Source organism: Pipistrellus kuhlii, unplaced genomic scaffold (assembly GCF_014108245.1).
Source record: "Pipistrellus kuhlii isolate mPipKuh1 unplaced genomic scaffold, mPipKuh1.p scaffold_m20_p_9, whole genome shotgun sequence".
Classification (NCBI taxonomy): domain Eukaryota; kingdom Metazoa; phylum Chordata; class Mammalia; order Chiroptera; family Vespertilionidae; genus Pipistrellus; species Pipistrellus kuhlii.
Genome location: NW_023425595.1, coordinates 21,210,060 through 21,218,605, shown reverse-complemented (window position 1 = coordinate 21,218,605; position 8,546 = coordinate 21,210,060).

Sequence of the window (8,546 nt, the reverse complement as noted above, 5' to 3'; positions counted from 1 at the left end):
CCTGGCCAGGTAGCTCACTTGGTTAGAGTGTCCTCCCCATATGTTAAGGTTGCAGGCTCTATCTTTAGTCAGGGACCATAAAAGAAGCAATGAGTGGCCCGACTGGCATGGTATAGTGGTTGAGCATCGATCTATGAACCAGGTTCAATTCCCAGTTGGGGCATATGCCTGGGTTGTGGGCTTGATCCCTAGTGTGGAGTGTGCAGGAGGCAGCCGATCAGTGATTCTTTCTCATCTTTGATGTTTCTATCTCTCTCTCTCCCTCTCTCCTTCTCTCTGAAATAAAAATAAAAAAGGAAGCAACCAGTGCATTCATAAACAACAACAAATGCATGTTTCTCTCTCAAATCAATTTTTAAAAATTAACAAAAAATCATTGCATTGAGGGTTTAAAATATTTTTTTTTTTTCTATGTAACTTCACATCTGTGAATAGTAAAAAGTAGTCCTGAAGGGTTGTGGGCTCGGTGCCCCAGTAGGGGGCATGCAGGAGGCAGCTAATCAATAATTCTCTTCTCATTGATATTTCTATCTTTCTCTCCCTCTCCTTTCCTTTCATATATATATATATATATATATATATATATATATATAATTTTTTTTTTTAAAGTAGCCCTGTGGTATCTTCCTCCTACAGCCCTGATGAAAAGTTACCAACCAAGTGTCAAAAGCTCTTATTGTATACATCTGGACAAAGTTTGGTTAGAAATAGCTTTACTTGGGCTCTGCAGTGGATGGGTTCTGGGAAAGCAGTACTCCTTTTTTTTTTTTTTTAATATATTTTATTGATTTTTCACACAGAGGAGACAGGGATAGAGAGCTAGAAACATCGATGAGAGAGAATCATCGATCAGCTGCCTCTTTCACACCCCCCACCGGGGATGTACCCGCAACCAATGTACATGCCCTTGACCGGAATCGAACCTGGGAGCTTTCAGTCCGCAGACCAACTCTCCACCACTGAGCCAAACCGGTTTCGGCAGCAGCAGTACTCCTTTTGATAGCTGAGGCCCGCTAGTTCAGTGTGTCTGCTGCACCTCCTGCAGTGGGAGCCCAAGGAGCCTCTTTGAAGATCACCAACTACAGATACCTTAACCCATCAAATGTGCACACATGACAGGCATCAGAGCCCTAATCTCAGACCTCATGCTTATGCCAGGTGTGCTAGGCCCCTACGAGGGCGCTCGAGCTGGGCACAGCTTCAGTAATCAATGGTTTTCCTCCTCGGACCTCAGCCAGCTTTTCTGCATTCCCATCCTCTACCTCTCCAGTGAGCCGCCATAAGCTGGGCAGCAGGAGTCCTGTGCACCAGTAGGTGAGTGGATGCAGTGGAGCGAATTTCTTACCCTGGAGATGGCTCTGGGTCCCTTCGGGGTGGCACGCACCCCCCTGGGGGTGGGTGGGTAGCCCTTCTCCTGCGTGAGTGTGGCTGGAGGTACCTTGCACTTGGCTATACTTGGCCTTGGGCTGTACTTGGCTTGGTTCTGGAGCTGACAGCTGGGGTAGGGGGAGGACGAGGGTGGAAGGGAGTAAGCCGAACTGGCTGGTAGTCTCATCTTTGGTGAAGCAGCCCCCTTTCCTTCTTTCCTTCCCTCTTGTACACACTTTCCTCTTCCTCTCCTTGCTTTGCCTCATGGCCAGAAACTACCCAGCTTGTCTGATAGTCATCTTTGTAATTCCCTGTTGTGTCTGAAGCACCTCCTTCCTCACTGGCACCCAGTTCTCTGCAGACCGATTTCTAATGTGGTCATGACTTTGCAGTTTTTCTCTATTAGATTTTCATGACTGCCAAGCATAAACTTATTAAGAATTTCACTTCAGAGAAGGCCATTCATCACTATAAGATCCCCATTATGGGACCTGGAGCAGTTGGTGTGGCCTGTGGAATCAGCATCTTATTAAAAGTAAGTTATGTGCTTAGTGCCATAGCATTAACCAAGATTTCCTCTGTTGGAGGTCCGGCCACCACATGTGATTGTATAAGTGTGTTTAGTTCAAGGGTTGAGTTGGACCCTATCCCAGAGGAAGAGGTGACCTTTTATTTTAAATCTGTACCCAAGAATGTGTTTTTATTGATTTTAGAGAGAAGGGAGAGAGAGACATCAACAATATACGGATTGAACCCGTAGCCTGCGTATGTGCTCTGACTGGGAACAAGGATGATATTCCTAACAACGGAGTCACACCAGCAAGAGCCAGGTGCCCTTTTTAATTGTTCCACCCAGAGTGGGCTTCTTTTTCTAGTGCTTATGATAGTATCATGTGTTAGAAGCATCTGTGTGAAAGTGTGTTGACATTAGACTTTCACTCATTTGCTTGATTAGGAAATTGAGCTCACAGTCCTGGTTTGGTCCAATGAATAGAGCATCAGCCTGCAGACCAAAGGGTCCTGGGTTTGATTCTGATCAAGGGCATGTACCTTGGTTGCAGGCTTCTCCCCTGCCTTGGCCCTAATCAGGAAGCAACCAATTGACCTGTTTCTATCAATGTTTCTCTCTGTCTTGCCTTCTCTTTTCCATTTTCTCTAAAAATCAATGGGAAAATATCATTAAATGAGGATTAACAAAAATAAATAAATAAGGTGATTAAATGTTTAAGGGGAAAAAAAGAAATTGTGCTCATAAAAACAAAACCAATAAAAAAAAACCTGGAGAAATAGGTGGCAGGAAAAAAAAATATTTAGTTCTTATTATTGATGTAGCTGATAAAACTTAGCTTCCATTTTAATGGCTAGTCACAGGACTAAAACATTTGAGTCCTTTCTAAGAATATTACCCACAAATGAACCCATAATGGCTTAGTAAATCTTAAACTATAAACTATGCTTTGCTTTTATTAATGGGATATCTATGAAGTTTTTTTTAAACCACTTTTTTATAGCCTTTGATCTTGGAATTATTGGATTTAAAGGATTGGCACTAGTTTTCATATTTTAAGGCAGTGTTTCCCAAACATCTTTCCTGAATCACCTGGTGGAGTTGTTAAAATATAGATTCCTGAATTCCAACTAAGAAGTGCTAAACTACAATTTTTGGGAACATATAGGTAAAATTGTATACTTAGTGCTCTGTCTTAAGAAACACTGTCTTAAGGCATATTAGCTGCTATCAACTGCTGCTTTATGACTCATTTTGTCTGTAAACTATAATGCTTTTAACAGCAATATTCTCAATGCTGATGAATACATACATGAAGACCAGTACATTTGTTTTTAAAAACAATAACAACAATATGCTTTATGTATATTATCTAATATAATCCCTCAAAGTAATTATTAGATCTGTTTTATAAAGGGGAATAAAAAAGGGCACAGGCTATCTCAAGTTGCATGACTAGATATGTATATAGATCATATATATATATATATATATATATATATATATATATATATATATATAATATTTATCATCTCTGCTTTGAAGGGCCTTTCTGGGAGGGATTGAGCCCCATCTCTAAAGATAATAGCCATAAGCTCCCAGAACTTGAGTTTTGTGATGCTGCAAACTATAGCATTGTATATCTTAGATGTGGTGCACAATCTCTCTACAAAGCCCCAGGTTAGCCCTAGCTGTTTTGGCTCAGCAGATAGAGTATTAGCCTGTGGATTGAAGGGTCCCAGGTTCAATTACGGGCCATACATATGCCTGGGTTTGGGCTCAATCTCCAGTAGGGTGTGTGCAGAAGGCAGCCAACCAATGATTCTCATCATTGATATTTCTCTCTCTCTCCTTCTCCTTCCCCCTCAGAAATCAATAAAAAATATTTTTTAAAAAGCCCCAGGTTAAGGTTGATATTAATCTCTTCCTCTCCAGAGTAACTTTACTCTGTAACTTCTTTTATTCAAGGAAATTATGATACTTTAAAAGCTCCTTGCTGATGAAGAAAGAATTCTCCATAGGAATTGTTTAAGAATTTGTCTGATGCCAAAGCCAGTTTGGCTCAGTGGATAGAGTGTCGGTCTGAGGACTGAAGGGTCCCAGGTTCAATACCTGTTAAGGGCATGTACCTCGGTTGCGGGCATGTCCCAGTGGAGGGTGTTTGTGAGTCAGCTGATTGATGTTTCTCTCATCGATGTTTCTAATTATCTATCCCTTTTCCTTCCTCTCTGTAAAAAAAAAATCAATAAAATATATATATATTTTTAAATCCTTGTAAATTTTTTTTTTTAAAGAATTTGATATTAGTAGGGCTACTCAGGTTCCCTTGTAGAACAACTACAAAAATTTGGTGCATCATTTTTCACTCTTTTATATTCAACCTATTATAACTTTTAAAATATAAAATGTGTCTTTTCTACAGTTACCTCATTTTATCCAGTTTGAAAATCTGGCTTTTGAATGTATTTGTTTATTCAGTTTTCTATTATTGATATGTTTGGATTTATGCATGCCATTTGGCTGTTTTCTATGTCTTGTGTCTTCTTTTGTTCCTTGGTTCCTCTTTTACTTGGTTGCGCATTAAAGGGATGTTTTTTAAAGTGCCATTTAATTCTTTATTAATTTTTAAGTATTTTTTTAGTGTTTTTAAAAATATATTTTTTTTATTGATTTTTCACAGAGAGGAAGGGAGAGGGACAGAGAGATAGAAACATCGATCAGCTGCCTCCTGAACACCCTCTACTGGGGATGTGCCCACAACCAAGGTACATGCCCTTGACCGGAATTGAACCTGGGACCTTTCAGTCCGCAGGTGGACACTCTTAGCCAAACCGGTTTCAGAGTCTTTTGAGTGTTTAAGTGGTTGTTCTTAGGGTTACATTATCAGCTTGTCTTTTGTATAGAAGCTAAGAGAAGAAAGGAGAAAAATATACATTTATAAAGTTAACATTGACCTTATTTTTCATCCAAGTTTTTTTTAGTATATATTTTTATTGATTTCAGAGAAGGGAGGGGAGAAACATCAATGATGAGAATCATTGACCAGGTGTCTCCTGCATGCCCTCTAGTAGGGATCAAGCCCGCAACCAAGGCATATGTCCTTAACCGGAATCGAACCCAGACCCTTTAGTCCATAAGCAGATGTTTTACCCATTGAGCCAAACCGGCTAGGGTTTTGAAACGTACAGGCAGGTTTCATATTTTATGACTTTGAAAACTTGTAGTTATCTCTCCTGTTTTCTAATATTATTTGTTTGGGATACAGCCCTTTTACCCCCTAGTTTTGCTATTTTTTATTTCTCTCTGTATCTTTCCCTAAGTATTAGCTTTCTATTTTATTGATATTGGTGTTGTTTTTTTAAATCTTATTATCTGCTCTCATCTCCATTGATCAATAACTTTACTTTATGACCAATAACTTTGTCATTGATTTTAATGTTTTAAAAGATACATTTAAAAATATACATTTACCTTTTTTGGTTTTGTGGCACTTAGTTGTTCAGTTCTAAATATTTTGTAATTCCTAGTTTTATTTTCTAAGACAGTGAGTCATTTAAGAGTATTTTTTCCCTTTGAAACATTTTAAAATTTGTGCTATAAATGAGTTGGTTCTTAGCTCAATTGAGATCAGAGAAATGTGGCTTGTCTTTCAAATCTCTTAAGGTTTACTTTCTGACTTAGTCAATAGAAAGTGTAAATGTTCCTTGTTTTGGGGGAAAAATAGGTTTTACTGGGCATGATAATCTTGCTATATCGATTCAATCACTTTTAGTAAATTACTAATTTTTAATTTTACTAATATATATAAATTTGATAAAGGTATGTTCTAAGTGTCCACTATAATTATAAATTAAATATACCTTGCACTTCCCAAATTTTTCTTATATTTTGATGCTAATTTATTATTAGTATCTAATTTTATAATTATTACATATTGGATTGTTTCATATATCATGTAGTATTATCTTTTAATGCCTTTTTATTGAAAATTCTATTTGTTTGCTACACTGCCCTTCTTTAATAGTTACCACTTTTTAAATTCAGTAAGAATTTTTTTTTTTTTATAAAGTTAATGCTATTTAGTTCACATACCTAAAACATCAGACTATCCCAAAAATTATTCCCTTGTCTACTAGGACTAAGACCTGCTTTATGTTTTTCCTAACAACTATATTCTACCTATGCTTATTTCTCTGTTCCCCACTTAACTAAGCTTTGTATTATACTATAAATGGGTTATTCTCTGAGAAAAATTATTTAAAAGACTTGATAAGGGAGTATTCGTTTGTTACTCAAAATGGAATGAACCAAATCTACTGTATTTGTGCACAATAGACTACACAAAGAAACAACAAAAAACTTTCTTTGGGTAGATATTGTTGGAATTGTGGGATAGCTGGAGACTGTTAGAGAACCACATCCACTCCCTAAAAAAACCCCCACCGGTTTAATTTTAATATAGATAGATCTAAAAAAATTATTTTAGATGAGTACATTATCTGACATGATTTTTTTCTTCTTAGTGGCTATCTTAACGTACGAAGCCTGGAAATGTAGTGCATTTCCCCAAAACCGTATTATTGGGAGTGGCGGTCACCAGGACACTGGTGGTTTTGTTTCCTGACTGGGCAGAGGCTTGGTATCCACTCTGAAAGCTGTCATGGGCTGGTCCTTGGAGAGCATGGGGACTCCGTGGTAAGCACCTTTGAATCATGCATACTCTGTGAAATACATCTTGACTATATTGATCATAAAACTATTTAATCATAAAGTAAAAATAGCTTCTTGGTGGAAAGAACTTTTATTGCACTTTAGGCCCTTTTGTTAGTTTCTGGCACATTACTTATTTTTATAATCTACCAGAAACACAAGTTTGAAAAAACTGAAAATGTTACTGTGTTAAATATGTTATACATATTATATATTTGTAGTTAAGATAATTACAGCACTAAGTAACATGATGTAGTTTATATTTAACTTGGGCCAGTCTAGTTCACTCCAATTCATGAGTGAACATGGATTCCTCATATTTAATTAGGAAAATTTAAAGGAAAGAGTAATATAGTCATAGTAGTTCTTATCCTTGATTCTTCTGGCTAAGAATCCTTGAAATGCACCTAATATAAACCTGGCTATGGAAAAGGGCTTGAAATGATAAAAGTTAAAACTGTCACTTTCTTTTTTGACAATCTTGCCAAGATAATAGAATTGTGGGCCCCATCCCTGGAGATCTTGAAAAAGCAAGATTTGAGATGGGACTTGGACATCTGAATTTCTAGGTAGTTCTGTTGAACATTCCAAGTTGAAAACCACTCAGAGCAATTATAATAGTTATGCTAATATTTCTTAAAATCCTGTTATAAAATACCATGCGATAAATAGATTTTTGGGTATCTTTTTCTTAGTTCCGTGTGGAATGGGGTGAACACTGCTGGGGCCCTCTGAAGGACTGAACTCAATATAGGAACCGATAAAGATCCTGAGCAGTGGGAGAATGTTCACAAATTGCCAAGTAAGATGTTTTTCTGCATTTTCAGGACCTAGGAAGTGAGTGAGCCTGAACTCTGCCAGAGGATTGAGATTAGCTCCCTTAAATATATGTTGTCATATTTCCCATATTATTCTTTCACTAGCACTTTTTATTTTTGTGTGATCATATTCACCATTATATATTCTTTAAAAAAATATTTATTGATTTCAGAGAGAAAGGAAGAGGGAGAGAGAGAAACATCAGTGATGAGAATCATTGATTGGCTGCCTCCTGCACACCTCCTATTAGGGATTGAGCCTGCAGCCCGAGAATGTACCCTTGACTGGAATCAAACCCAGGACCCTTCAGTCTGCAGGTCAATGCTCTATCCACTGAGCCAAACCAGTGAGGGCCAGATTATATATTCTTAAGCAGTGATATCTTATTGCTGAGCCTAACCCAGTGCCTACCATCTAGTAGGCACTCACTGTTGACTGATAATATATTCTTTTAAACTGCTGCTATATAGACTTAACTGTTAGTGGTAAAATTGATTTAATATTAATTTCTGGATCTCTGTGTCTTACCTTAAATAACCAACCCAAGAAATTTCTAGGAGTAAACTGCCTCCTCCCTGAATATCTTGAAAACATCACAAAATTAGAACATTCATTTTTTTATAACCTCATGAACATTCTGTTTTACTAGATGAGCTCTGCAGGACAGTACAAGTTCATTTTGTGAACTTGCCAGGAAGGCAGAATTCAAATGACAATAGAAGCATAGTTCATTGCCCTAGCTCAGTGGTTGGCAAACTGCGGCTCTCGAGCTACATGTGGCTCTTTGGCCCCTTAAGTGTGGCTCTCCCACAAAATACCACATGCGGGCGCGCACATACAAAGTCGGTTTTTGGCTCTCAAAGAAATTTCAATCGTTGTGCTGTTGATATTTGGCTCTGCTGACTAATGCGTTTGCCGACCACTGCCCTAGCTGGTTTGACATAGTAGATAAAGCGCCAGCCTGTAGACGGGTCCCAGGTTTGATTCCACTCAAGGGCACATATTGGTTTCAGGCTCGATCCCCGGCAACCAGTCGATGTCTCCCCCTCCACTCTGTCTAAAAATGAATGGTATAATATCATTGGATGAGGATTTACAACAAAAGAATAGTTCATCGCACCTTCTTCCTCAGTTAATATGA